The sequence below is a fragment of the Rhinolophus sinicus genome, chromosome 14 (assembly GCF_057876585.1).
Source record: "Rhinolophus sinicus isolate RSI-liver-muscle chromosome 14, RSI-T2T, whole genome shotgun sequence".
Lineage (NCBI taxonomy): Eukaryota > Metazoa > Chordata > Mammalia > Chiroptera > Rhinolophidae > Rhinolophus > Rhinolophus sinicus.
The window spans coordinates 26,538,004-26,552,717 of record NC_142514.1 but is presented as its reverse complement, the minus strand read 5'-3'; the positions used below and the strand labels follow the sequence as shown (position 1 = coordinate 26,552,717).

The window sequence follows — 14,714 nt, the reverse complement described above, 5'->3', positions numbered from 1 at the left end:
GTCCATATTGTCCCAACTCAATAGAAATGACATTTTATCGTATGTAAAATTCCCTTAAATGTTTGGATGCATCTCTGGACTCTCTATTCTGTCCCGATGATCTGTCTATTCTTACATAAGAATTTTAATTTTCCTCCCTTTATAAAACATTTTAGTATCTGATAGAGTAAATATTTATCATTTTTCTTTTTCAGAATTTTCCTGACTATTCTTGGTTTTCTTTTTTCCAGATTAGCTTTAAAATTATTTTGTCAAATTCAAAAGAAAATAAAAAGAATTCCTGTTGGGGTCTTGATTAAATTATCTTAATTTTGTACATAGATTTAAGGAGAATTGGCAGCCTGATAGTATTAAATCTTTCCACCCAAGAACTAGGTATGTGTCATATTTATTCAAGTCTTTCATATCCGTCAGCAGAGTTCTCTGGTTTTCTTCGTGTAAATTCTCCATGTTTCCTATGCAGTTTATTTCCAAGTATTTTGTGTTATTCTCTTCTTGACACGGTGGCTGAGGCCTTTCACTGGACCTTCCAGATAGTCACTTTATAAACGGAAATGATACTTGTTTTTGTTTGTTGTTTTCTTACTGGTCATTTTATTAAATTCCATTGTTTCCGATTGCTTCTGAGAAATTGTCTTGGGTTTTCTAGGTAAACAGTTACTTATCTGCAAACTATGATGATTTGCTCTCATCCTCCAATATGTACCCTGTCTATTTTATCTTCCTACCTAATTGCAATGTCTAGCACTTTAGGGAAAGTGTTTTCAATTGATAACAACAGCTACCCTGGTCTAGTTTCTGACTCTAATAAGAATATATCTAGGGTTTCACCAGCTTAATGTCTCTTATCCATCATTTGCAGTCCTGTGACCACTGTTTTAGTCTAGCCCATATTATCCTCTCACCTGTGTTATTACAAATATGAGGAATAAGAGCACAGGGTTTGAAGTCCAATGAGCTGTGTTCAAGTCCTGATGGCTGTTTACTAATGATGTGACTGGTCAAGTTACTCAAGATCTTTGAAACACGGTTTTAAAAGTAATAAAAAGAGGGGTGGTTGTAAGAATTAGGCGAGACAATACACACACTGTGCACAGTATCAGTAAATGATCATTTTTGTTAATTCTCAGCTCCGCAATTCTCCTTCCAACCCAACCTACATCCCACAGTGAGGTTGATCTTCCCAAAATACCACTGTGTTCACATGGCCACTCCCCCCGCCCCCACTACACACAATCTTCAATGATTCCCCGTTGACAATGGAATCAAGTCCAAATTCTTAACCTTGTGTCTGAGTTCTTCTATTATTCAACCCAAAACTTCCTTTAGCCTCATTTCCTGAAGCCACTTGCCACCCCATCTATCACACACCCCTACCATACCTTTACTCCAGCCCAGATGTTCTCCTTACTACTGGCTGCCTGTTACGAGGCAGACTCCCACTCTCCAGACTGCTGTCACAGATCCATCCATCAGCCCCTTTATCAGCTTTAGTGGCAAGGAATACAGAAAGGGAACCCCAATTGCTCTAAACAGTGGATTTATTAGCTCACTCAACTAAATAGTCCAGACACAATAGGTTTCAGGCACAGCTTGATCAGGGCTGAGATGCCATTTTTCTGTGATTTTTCCAGGCTCTTCCCACTTCCGTATGTTGACAGTAGTCTCAGATTGTCTTCCTAGTCACCAAATGCCCCCTAGGAATTAAGACCACATGCTTCCTCATTCAAATCCAGACAAAGAGATTGCTGTCTTTTCCCCAGCCATCTAACAAAAGTTCTGAACTTTAAAAAAAAAAAAGTTCTGAGCTTCTGTCTGACTGGGCCAACCTAAACTAATCCCTATGACCAGGGGAATGTGTGTACTGATTGGTTTACAACCAATAAATGTGCCAAGGTTGGCGTGGGTGGATTATCTTGACTGGCTAAACCAATCAAGATTCATCTCCAGAGCCACACACACTCACTCCTGGAGACGGATGGGGTGTTCACAACCTCAATTGCACTAAAACCTCTTCCACTCACGTTTCTGGGACTTAGACTTCCTTTAATACCCAAGTCAAGCCCCAGACCTCTGATAATGTGTCCCCTACCTTTTAGCTCCCAGATTCCACATGCTCTGCTCAACACAGGGTAACTATAGTCATATATAATTTATTGACAAAGTCCTTTGTTCATTCTTCCCAATTAGTAATCACAGAACTGATTCAAGTCTGCAAAAACACTTTATACAAGGCTAGCCCTTTTGACCTTCACAACAATCCTCTGACATTCAGAGTGGTTAAGTGATTTGCTCTATGTCACACAGCCAGAGATGACATGATGACATTGCTCCAGAGTCCTCTGCAGCAATCAATCTCTCTCTCTCTCTCTCTCTCTCTCTCTCTCTCTCTCTCTCTCTCTCTCTGTCTCTGTCTCTCCCCCTCTCTCTCTGTCACACACACACACACACACACACTTCATTCCTCCTCCACTCCCCAACTCAAGCCTGACATGAGATGCAGAAAAACCCTGGCCCCATCTCCTTTTTCCCACTTCACCTCAATTTCTAGAGCTCTGAGACTTTCTCCAAGAAGTACAAAGTTTTCTTGCCAGACAGCAGTTTCTAAGATTTGTGTGACAAGGCCGGGTAAAATTCAAATGACTCTGGGTGATTTAATCTGCTTGGGGCTGGTAAATCAGTTCAACCCAAGCTGCCACAGCCGCCCCAGAAACCCACAAGCTGAGCTGATGATAGGAGCCTATCTGCAGATCTGCAGGTGAGGGCCCAGGAAGCGTGAACTGAGGCCTGGGGAGTTCCCCTCCACTGCACTCAGAATACATTTGGAGGGTCCTCTAGCCTATAGCCCAGAGCCTCTCGCGGCCTACATATTCCACCAGCAAGCATCTCTCTCAAGGAGGCAGCCCCAGTTTTCCCTCCCTCCCCACCCCCCATTGTCAGCACTGTCTCCCAAGTCCACACCGGACTTTTCAGGGGGAGGAGGCCGGCATTGGTCAAGCTTTCACTGAAACTGCGTCCTTGATGTCAGGTCCTTGCACACCCACACACCCATTACTTCATTTCATCTTCACAACAACTTAATGAGGGAGGCATGTCCATCCTCAATTTACAGGTGACTTAATTGAGGCTCCGAGTGATTAAATAACTTGCCCAGGGTGATTACGTAGCTAGCAGGAGGCAGAGCCAAGATTCAAGCCTAGATTCATAAGACTCCAAAATCTTCATGCTTTTGACTCCACCCCTCTGTGGAGGTCAAGGGGAATAAGAAGATGGCAGCTTTCACTGGAACCACATCATCTGAGAAAAGATTGGGGACCGTCCCTGGTTGAAGGGTAGGTGTTACTTTGACTAATGAAACAATAGTTTTTCCTGTACCAGGCAAATGTCAAAGGAGAAGGTTGTCACGCTATGACATACCTACTGTGTGCCAAGCACGTGTGCATATGTGGGTGCCGTGTGCCCGGTGCTCAACACCCATCCACCTAACCATCACCCTGTAAGCGGTAATGTGCTGGCAAACATTTACCAACCAGCCATCTGGAGGAAAAAGCGAGCTCTGATTTGTAGCATTTGCCAATTTCTGTGGTATAAATATGCCCACCACGGTCAACTTCAAACTACCATGGGATGTCGCTGAACACAGAGTTGGGAAGAGCTGCCCTCAATCTGTTCGACAAGCCAGTAGGAACCCACTCCAGCACACCACTGCCTGTAAGAGAGGTTTTATTAAACCCACTGAACAGACGAGCCCATAAACAAAGGCGGTCAGGCTGGAATCCACTTCTTTATAATTTTCAAAAGTCCACATTCCCTCCACAGCTCTGTGTTCCCTGAACCAGAGGCGATGCCACGAGCCGTGATCGTCTGAGCTCTAATCTCTGAAGTGGGGTACACTCCTGCGAAGTCCTGATGGGCAGAAGAAGATGAGTGGGTGGAAATTCAGCAGGTCAGGGTTCAGCATAAGGAAGAGCGTTCTGAATGCCTTTCTAGATGGACAGCTCCAGGAAGGCAGCATCCGGCGGTGTCTGGCACATAGCAAGTGCTCCATAAATAATGAATGAATACATAAATGAAAGAAAGAGCCATTACATACATGGTCCCTTGGAACCTCAGCTTCCCCAGACCCATAACTGAGTTCATCATCTTTCCCAAAACACCTGTCCCTTGGCCTGTGTTTCTTGTCTCGGGGAATATTACCCAGCCAGGAACCTGGGAGTCCTTGCCCCTCCCTCCCCGTCATTCGCCACATCCAATCAATCACCAAGTCCTATCTTTTCTGCTTCCTCGCTTCTCCTTTTCACAGGCTGTCCTCAACATATCCACTCTGCTCCCTTCCTCAGACCATCACCATCTCTCACTGGGCTGACACCACAGCTTCCTAACTGGTCATCCCTGGCCTGGACCCACCCCCAGCCCCGGTCAAATCCATCAACAAAGCTGCCAAAGTGATTTTTCAAAACTGCCTCTGTGAATGAACACCACCAATCCCTTCAATGGCTTCTCATTCCACAGGATGGAATAAAAGCCCCTTGTCCTCCAAGGTCTGGCTTCATCTCCCTCTCCCATTCGGTCACGTAGTTCTTAAGACTTCCACCTATGATAGTCTTTATTTTTCAACATCACCAAACATGTTGGTGTCCCCTGCACACCTATCTTTTGCCTCCATCCACGCCTTTGATTATGCTATAGCCCCTGCCTGGAATGCCCTCCCTCCTTTCCCTCTCCCATCTCCCTTCCCTTCACCTCGAAAACTCCTACTCATCCTTTAAGATGTATAGTAAGATGTTCGTTTCAGTAGATGATTCCTTTCCGCACTAACATTTCATGATTCTAATGCCCACTCTTGATATTCAAGGTCTTCAGGATTCTATAGTCACCTTCTCTTTTCACGGGATCCTGTAAGGATCCTTAGGGATTCTCTAGTTCAGTTCTACCATTTTGCAGACACAAAATCTGAGACTCGAGAGCAAAAGAGATTTGCCCAAGATCACACAGCAAGTCAGTGACAGAGCCAAAACAAGAACCAGGCACCTGCCTCCCAGCCCAGGGCTCTTTCTTTGCATTACACACTCCAACCTGATCCCGCCCTCCCCCTCCAACACATATATTCTCACCATAACCATCTCTGCCCCACCCTGACTTACCTCCTCACACCCAAGCCAGGCTCTCACCTCTCCTGCCTTGGCTCATGCTGTGGCAAGGCCATTGCCTGACCTCCATTCACCTTCTAGGTCCTCCACCTCCAAGAAGTCCACCCTGGTTATCCAACCAAACCCATCCACACCCCACACCCTTCCCCAAATCACCCAAATTTATCAAAACCCAGCAGCTGTTTCTTAGTTCACTCACTGCAGTCAGTGTCTTGTTCCATCTCGCCAGGTAGGATGCCCACTCATCCATATCATGGCCGATATCTCCTCATCTTCTTTCTTCTTCTCGTCCTCCTCCTCCTCCCTTTACATCCCCAGCTTGATGTGGAACTGTTCAGGGTAACAAACTATAGCAAAAAGAGGGTGGCGTCTGGGGTCAGGTAGATGGAGCTTCAAATTCCAGCTCTGTACACCCCTGACTGGTTTACCTCAATCCATCTGAGCCTCTACTTTCCTTATCTATAAAATGAGTCCTGCTCCCCCAGGGTTTTTATGAGGACTGAATGAGCTCACTCATACCACAGGCCTAGCACTTAGTAGGCTCTTGATAAATGATAGTTCCCTTAACTGCCTTTCTTGGTGAGTCGCCAAGACACTTGGAGAAACAGCTCTTGTGGGCTGGGAGGTGAGCAGAGTCATAAACACTCTCTCTTACGCCCATCCTCAACAGGCTATGAGCAGCCTGTGTGCAGAAACGTGGGGTGTATCCAACCCCCCTTCCCCACCCCCAACAATCTGCTTTAACCTTCTTATCAGAAATGCCTGGTTTATTTCAACATCATCCGTTTTACTTCTCTGTTCATGCGAAAAAAAATTTACAAAAACAGATCTAAGAGGAAAAGAAGAATTTAATGAGTAAAACTATCTGCAGCCCCACTTCTTTCTCAGGAAAAAGTGGCTGTGATTCTGGCATGAGAGAGGGAAGCTCAACAGCTTCACTTCACTGCAGCTGCCAGAAGAAGTGCATTTCAGAGTGGAACAGAACCTCCAAATTAAACAGTACGTCTTTGAGCCAGGCGCTTCCTGCGCTGCATTCAGCTTGGCAGGTGACATCCCAGCTCAAGCACTCTGAGCAACTGCAAGGCTCTCTGTTGCTACCTGCCTCCAGCATAGGAGAAGCAGCCCTGCCAGGCCCTGGCAAACCACTGACCACCAAAATCAGGGCTCTGAGGAGGGAAGGAGACAGCTGGGGGGGCGGTGGATATAGCTGGCCAGAGGCCACGGGGACCAGGACCTCTCCCAATTCCAGAACAGTCAAGAACCAGTGCTTTCCTCTCCCTCAAATGAGGTCAATGTGGCATAAAGATCAGATCCAGGACTTGCTGCTCAAACAACAGTTCAGAAACTCTGCAGCCTCTTTCTCTCCTTCAGAGGTGTCATTTCGGAGGGCTACTCTGGATGGAATCCAAGGGTCAAACTCCAGAAGGGCCCTGCCCCTCAAAGAACTCCCTCCCCCAAAAAAACAGAGTAAAAACAGGGGGTGGGAAGCACATGACCTTCAAATATGTACAATAGTTACCACCCCAGGGCAGAGAGCAGGCCAGGTCAGGATGGTGGTCCCCCTCCCTTGTCCCAAACCCCATACCTCTATTAATGTAGCCCACTGACTCACACTGAACTTACTGGCCCTTAAACTCCTAAATCCCTTTCTCATGAGCTGCTGCTCCTCTCTACAATTTTTCCTGTAGTCAAGATGGGCCTCAGCATTTATCCCTATGACGTTTCATCAGTATTTCATCATGCCACATAGTCACTCCAGCCTATTGTGATCCTTCTGGATCCTGATTCTGCTAGTTGACCTTTCCTCTGTCCTTATTCTGTTGTACCACCACCTACTGTTATGGGCCTGCACCCTTTATGTCTTCTTCTGGATCCTTGGCATCTGTTGGTCAGAACAAGGTAGGAGGCAGAGCCCTACAGCAACCTCTAAAGACCTTCACAGACTGACCTGGCTCCACGTAGAACATTTCGTGGCTGTTGTTCAGCCAGATGGGAGCCCCCTCTGTACCCTCACAGCCGTCAATCATGTCTTCAAGAGTCACGAGAGACCCGATCCTATGTCTTAGGAGACAGTGTGCTGTGGCAGAAAGGATCAGACAGATCCAGGCTTGAATCTCAGCTCCATTGGTCTTGGGCAAGCCACTTACCTTCCAGAGACTCAGTTGCTCATCTGCAAAATGAGACTGTTGCATCTAGTGCACAAGCTTGTAAAGATTAAGTAAGACCATGTATTAAAGTACCTGGCCCACAGTAGGTGCTCATTAAACAGATTCTGCTCCACTTCACACTAGCTCATTTTCTTCATCCACCAGTCATTAAGCTGTCAAGCATCTAAAAGATTCATCTGGTCTTGGTGAATCCATGTTGGCTCCAGAGATCACCACTTTCTTCTCTAAGTGTCACAGATTTCACCATCCACACTAGGCATTCATTCGAGGTCAGCCCAAACCCTGAATCTTATTATGTGAATTCCTGTCAAGGCAGTCTTCTCTTCCTGGATCTGTGCAGTTTTTTAAATAGAATAATAACACGAGTAATAACAGCTTAATCCTTTCAATCCCACTATGAAATAAAACGTGTTTCCATTTTACCTGTGAGGAAAATAAGGCTCAGAGAGGTTAAATAACCTTTCCAAGTTCACACAGCTGAAAACTGAAAAAGCTAAGGAGAACTCTGGCCCTGAACACCGCACTCGCAGCGTTAGGCAGCGTTTCCCAAATGCTGGCCTAAAGGGGGCACTTTGTCTCTGGCCCCTACTGCACTTACCTCTTGGGCCTCAGACCAAAGTTCACTCAGTTGAGCACATTTTGAGTCCCAACTGTCATCCAGAGGGATGGTCACTCGCCTCCACCTCCCAGCAGCTGTGTGCCCACCACTTTCACATACAAAGGGACTGACTAAGGCACAGACCCCATTGCTCCCTGAAGACGGGGATCAGTGGGCTGGTCTCCACATACATGTCCTAAGCTCCCCCAGCTGGGACCCTCCTCCCCAGCCCTTCATCAGAACCCAGCCGCCTGCTGCCCAACCCTGATGCCTCTGAACTGTCTGCTGCGTCCTAGACCCCCAATTGCCAGGATCCCCACCTGCCCAAGGGACATTTCAAGGCCCCTCCCCTTAGCCATGTGTCCAGACTATCTGGATGCTGAGTCCAGCCACTCAGCATGGCTGTCCTCCAGCACTGACCACCGGTCTTCACCCTTCCCCTGACTCCTCCCAGCCTAGGGGTCAGACTGGGCTGCAGGTTGAAGGAATTCCCTAAACTTGGGGTAAAGAGGGAATGGACCCAGGAAGCTGCCAGGGCTTGGGCTCAGGCCCATGGCCACCAAGGGAACAGCTTCTCAAGGAAAGGATTCCTAGCGATTCTAGAGGAAGCCATCGGTGGGTCTGTTTGTAAACCCTTAACAATGTCCAGGCAGGGTGCCCAAAACCTGAAGCTCCTATCAGACAACTGCTCCCCTCAGGCCCAGAGAACAGAGGCTTGGAGCAAGCTCACCCTCCTTCCTAACTCACTTGCCCCACAATCAAAACACAGCCCATGACAGTCACACCCCCATGAACGCTCACCTTACAAGCCCATTCACACCAAGACAAACACTCACAAGTCCACTCATACCCTCACTCCACAGATAGCATCATCCACTGATTCATTAAGTATTGATTAAGCACCTGCTGCATGCCAGGCACACTTCTAGGTATGTGGGACACATCAGGGGTCAAACCAGACAAAGTTTCCACCCCTTGTGAGGTCTTTCATTCTAATAGGGAAACCAACAGTGAAAAATAAACTTAAATTAGTAATTAGAAAGTGATGAGGGCAAAAGAAAAATTAGAACAAGATAAGGGGAATTGAAATGCTTGGGAGGGGCCAGGTAGCAATTAAAATAGGGTGGTTGGGGTTTCATTAAGAAAGTGGCACTTAAAGTGCTCAAAAGCCACGTATGTATGGCCAGCGGCTCTGGTAGCGGACAGCACAGGTCTAGACATTTTTCCATTAACCTTAATTCCTACCTTAAGTTAGATACCGTGTTTCCCCAAAAATAAGAGCTACCCGGAAAATCAGCCCTAGCATGATTTGTCAGGATGACATCCCCTGAACATAAGCCCTAATGAGTCTTTTGGAGCAAAAATTAATATGAGACCCCGTCTTATTTTCGGGGAGACACGGTACTCCCTGTCACATACACCCAAAGACCTACTTAAGCTACCAAATGCCATGAACCTGGCACAGTCCTGACAGGAAGGTTGATAAATGTCACCAAGGTCGTGGAGCAATCATGGACCTTCACTGCCTCTTCAGCTAATACGTTTCTTCCTCTTCCTCCAAATACTGTTTAAACCCACTGTCTTTGCTCCGTCTTCTCCACCTCCCTTCCTGTCACTTTAAAATCTGTTCTCCCACCCTCAGAACTTCATCAAAACTGCTCCTGGAAAGAAAGATAAGCAACACTCCTGTCTTAAAGTGTAACTTTTCGTTTCACCTTGTTCCCATACTTTTTCTGCACCTTGGTGATAGCCACTCCTCCTGGTTCACACATGGTCCTTTATGATTAACAATATTTTCAGGAGAGGGGAAAGTGACACTTAAGGGAACTCTTGAAGAAGGTGATAAAGTTATTCATTCATTCAATAAATATTTATTGAACATCCACAATGCCACTGTGTGCCAGAGGTTGTTCTAATAATGGGGATACAGACATGAACAACACAGCTAAAATTCCTGCCCTTGTATGGTTTATGTTCTGGTAAGGGAGAGGGAAGCCATAAACAAAATATGGTAGTGCCCCCCTTATCCGCAGTTTCAGCTACCCACGGCCAATGGAGAGCTGAAAACATTAAATGGAACATTCCAGAAATAAACAATGTATAAGTTTTACATTGCATGCTGTTTTGAGTAGTGTGATGAAATCTCATGAATCATCCTTTGTCCGATGTATCCACACTGCATGCACTACCTGCCCATTCATCACTTAGTAGCCATCTCGGTTCTCACATCGACTGGTGGTATCACAGTGTTTGTGTGCAAGTCACCCTTATTTTACTTAATAATGGCCCCAAAGCCCAGGAGTAATGATGCTGGCAATTTGGATATGCCACAGAGAAGCCATAAAGTGTATGTATGCATGTACATATAGGAAAAAACATAGTACATATAGGGTTCAGTACTATCTGCAGTTTCAGGCATCCACTGGGGGTCTCGGAACATATCCCCCTCGGATAAGAGGGGGCTACTCTAATAAATAGATAGTGTGCTCAATGGTGATCAATGTTATGGAGAAGATTAAATCCAAGGAGTAAAAAGAGGGGAGCGGTGCAATTTTAAGCAAGGATGGCCTCACGTCCTCACCCTCAAATTCTTCCACTAAGCAAAGCACACCCACAAATTATTTCCCAAACTCACCGTCACACATACACACACTAGACTGAACGTGGACTCACAATTCAAACATAGGCACACGGGCATCCTGTCTGCTTTGCAAAGTACACTCACGCAAACACACAACACGCCATGGCACGAGCATGCACACAACCATGTACTCAGCACAAAGACACACACACACATACAAGCGCAGTTCACTCAGACCTCAGAGAAACACATCCTCCAGGTCACAGAGAGAGACTATAAAGTCAGAACTGGCGGGACCCTCAGCTGCTAGAAGGAACTGAAGACCAGAGAGGGGCACCAGCTCCCGCGAGGCCAACAGCAGGCCAGCGGCACGGTGGGCATGACTCCAGTCCCGAGTTCTTCACAATACATCACTCTCTCCCCTCTCCACAGACTGTCAGCCTCAGAACCCAACAAAGGCACCCACACTTGTGAACACCCACAGATAGGCACAGACTTGGGCACCAGGACACACACACACACAGACACACATATTCACACAAAGACACAACCCTCATTCCTCTCTTCAAGGCAACAAGGAGGGGTGAGATTTGGAGAGCTTCTTGCAACTTCAGCCTTGCTTGTCCACTTGACCCCTCCCACCCACCCCACAGGCCCCAGCTGTTCCGGCCACCACCACGTTTTCCTCCTGCCCTAACCTGTGGCTGTGAGGTCCCTGGATGGCATGTGTATGCATACAGATGCATCATATGTGAACGTGTACACATGTGGGTCGCAAATGGGGTGGACACGTTTCTGTGCAAGTAGTCGTGCATGGGGAGTTTGCAATGTGTGAGGACCTTTATGTAAGTGTGCAGGTGTGTGTCTGTGCACGTGTGTGCATGCTCCCAGGAAGACAGGGAAATTTATTATCTAAATCTTGCTTCTCCGGGGGATGAAAGCAAAGCGAAGTTCAGGTTTAAATCACACCATCGCGGGCAGGAGGGGTTCCCTGGCCTTACATGGTTATCTGCCGTGTGCAGCAGAATGGGCTGGCAGGCAGGAGGCAGCCAGCAACCAGTCAGCGGGGAATCATTTGTTGTCTCCAGGCCCCTGGGACCTGCTGTGACTGCTCCAGGAGTGGGAGACCCAGAGTGCAGCAGCGACAATCACATGCCCGTCCCAGGTGCTGGGGGTGGGGGGAAGGAAGGAGCCGGGCATCCCACTCAGGCTTCCTTGTGCTGTAGAAAAGCAGAGGGAGAGGAGGCAGGAACCATGGGCCAGAAAGAAGCCCAGGCACTTCTTGGCCTGGATGGAGAGAGGGGGTCCAGGCAAGAGGTAACCCTGGCCCCAGGGCAGACCCCACCCTGCCAACCTCTTTACTGACCAGGAAAACATCCTCAAGACTCCAGGAAGTCAGACCTTCGGCAGCCTGAGTTGACCTGACTCTTCTCCCTGTAACAGTCACCTCTTCCTCCTCTCCATCTCTCTCCCTGTCTCTTTGTTTATGTGTGTTTGCTCTTTGTCTCTCCTTAGCTCTCTGTCTGGGATTCTTTAGCTCTTTGTGTCTGACTGTCTGGCCTTCTCCTTCCATCTGTCTGTCTTGCACTTTTCAAGTTCTCCGATCAGCCCTAACCTCAAGGCTTCCCTCTGCTGACCCGTCACTTGTGGCCTTGCTTATAACACATCACACACCTCCTAGAGCACGTTATCACCTTTGAGGCTCTCCTCACTTGCAGGGACAGGCTGGGCGAGTCAGGATTAGAAACCCCATTTTATAAATGAGGAAACAGCCCTTAGATGCTAGGCGGCTTGCCCAAGGCCACGCAGCTAGCACGGAATTAAAAATCCAGGTGGGTTTTCATTGCATGATCAGCCTCCCATAACTTCAACATCACCTGTTAGCAGAAGCAGTTCTCCCCAGTACCCCAAACCCTAAAGGAAAGACAATTTAAGAACCCAGTGCCACAAAACAGCTCATCCCCATCCTAACCACTAAAACTAGCTCCAATTCACTAAAAGCCCTAGAAAACACAAAGGCTGAGATGGGAGACATTCGGATTCTCCGTATATCCTCCCAAGGAAGCCGTATCCCAGCTTCACTCCCCCCAAGTCTGAAGTGTATGTACATCCCATATTCCCCAGGCTCTCCTGAGATGAATGGCTTCCTGCTTCCTGAGTAGGTGCTTCTTGAGGTCTCAGTCTTTCCATCTGTACAATGGGGATGAGGAGGTTGTAATCGTCACACTGCTAAGCTAGGCCCTGCTCCAACAAACACGGTCGCTCCTCTCCCTGTCTAGGACCCTGATCCCTAAAAGACCTCTGACTTCAGCCACCAAGAACCCTTGGACACCTCTGGAAATCGCTGTGGTTCCAGGGGCCCAAACCAGCTTTGCCCGCATGGGTCGCTGGGCAGCACCCGTGAAACCCCGGGGCCCAGAGACGGAGCCCCATGCACAGCAAGGTCCGACAGCCTCCTACAGCCTCCACCGCTGCCACCAGCCCCCACCCCAGAGGCGTCAGCACCAACGACCCGCCAGGGCCTGCCCATTTTCCTTTCTTTTCATTGCTGGCTCCGCGCGCAGTTACAGAACCAGGTCTCCACAGAGTAATTTACTGGCAGAATCTCTCCCAGAATCCAGCTTGAAACCAAGCTGTAAAAACAGCTTCGAGTGTAAATAATTCATGCAGACAATATGACTTTTTTATGTAAATTCGGTGCATTAACCCTCTATTATAATGATGGACGACAGATAGGGGCGACGTTGCCTTGGTAAGAGCTAATGGATGGCCGCCATAAATTCACTGCACATTTTATTGTGTTGCTGGAAATTGTGCCTTCAGGCAATGCTGTTTACTTTTATGTAAAACTCTAGGTTCCCTAAATATTACAAATATTTTACATCCAGCTCCTCAGCATTTGGGCTCTGCCCACAAATCAAGCTTTCTCCATGTGAGTTGTAATTAAAGGTTTGTTGTTTTTTTTTTTCCTGGGACAATTATCTCCAACTATAAAGAGAAATATTTTTCCCCTTTAGATGTTCCGTCATTGACTTATTAACAAATCCTTTGAAGAAGGAGGTTGTAAGTGACTCGCTGTGGTACTTGGCACGAGTGGGTCGGGAGGAGAAGGGACGCTGTGGGTACAAGAGCTTGGTGGCTGGCTTTTATGTCTGGCCGCCACTCTGGGTTATTTACACATATGATATTCTGGGCCTTCCTCCCCCCTCTTCCTTTCTATAATTCATGACCACTTTAGCAGGGTAATTCCTCCAGCCACCTTTGCAAGAGATTGGCCCCTTGCAAGCCCCCTGCCCACGCTCCTCTGGGGATGTAGCTGGCTGGGCCTTATGCCCAAGAGGGTCAGAAGTGGAGTCTTCACAGCTGGCTGCCCAAACACAAGCCAATTCATCCCTCCTTGCCCCCCACGGTTCACATCCCTCCGGAGCGCCGCCTCGCACAGAAACTTGGGGTTTCCTGCATTGATTCCCCTTCAATCCAAAGTGCTGGAAGTACCCTTTGGCTCAGTCCCTGCCCAGGCAGAGGTCAGGCGGATGCCACAGACTCATGCACGAGGTCCGGGGAGAGGGAAGCCAAAACCCTTAGAAGCTTCTTCAAGAAGGGGGGCAACAACTGGAGCAGCAGTCCTCTTTAAAAACAATCCTCACACTTGTTTATTATTGTCATTAATATTAATGGGCACGCTGTTAGTATTCATACAGCTGCATTAATATCACCCAGGAGCACCTGGGATCTCTAAGCACTCCTAATGGCATGTGGATTCTGCCTCCAGGCCCCCCCCCCACTGACCCCTCCCCACAGGCGTGACACCCATCCTACACAGGTTCCAAACCACCCTCCTCTCTGACTGGCACCTGCCTTTGGAAACCCAGAGCCATACGGGATTTGGAGTCACCTCTAAGTCCCAGGGGCTTTGCTGAGTGAAGGGGATTGTGAGCCAGGGCCCCTGGACATTTCCTGCCTCTCCAAGAGGCACAGGAAGGCGTCTGACAAAGGTGGCTTAAGAAAAATAGTTCCTTTCCCCACCTCCAAAAGCTCAATTTCCTGCAGAGTTGGAAAAAAAAGACACATTGGTTAAAAACAAAGATGAGATATCATTTTTCACTGATTAGATTGGCAAAGATAATTATAATAATAATGGCAACAGCAGCGACCAGCTCGCTTCCTGTACGCAAGCGAGCGCGATGCTTAACCCTCGGTGCCCACTCTTACTGAAT

The 14,714-nt window shown here is 47.7% G+C and overlaps 1 long non-coding RNA gene across 4 annotated transcripts in view; it reads right to left on the bottom strand.

The window, feature by feature from the left end:
- Window positions 1–3,677: 3,677 nt before the first annotated feature.
- Window positions 3,678–14,714, bottom strand: part of LOC109444866 (uncharacterized) — a 49,671-nt gene continuing 38,634 nt past the window's right edge. Inside the window, exons 2-4 of one of the 4 annotated variants that reach the window (XR_016018614.1) lie at window positions 7,391–7,650; window positions 5,350–5,497; window positions 3,682–4,042 (exon numbers count right to left, since the gene is read on the bottom strand). This is a non-coding gene — a long non-coding RNA (uncharacterized LOC109444866). Of the gene's footprint in view, window positions 4,043–5,349; window positions 7,651–14,714 lie in introns of all 4 variants that reach the window. The other 3 variants (XR_016018613.1, XR_016018612.1, XR_012497150.2) reach the window with 3 other exon arrangements.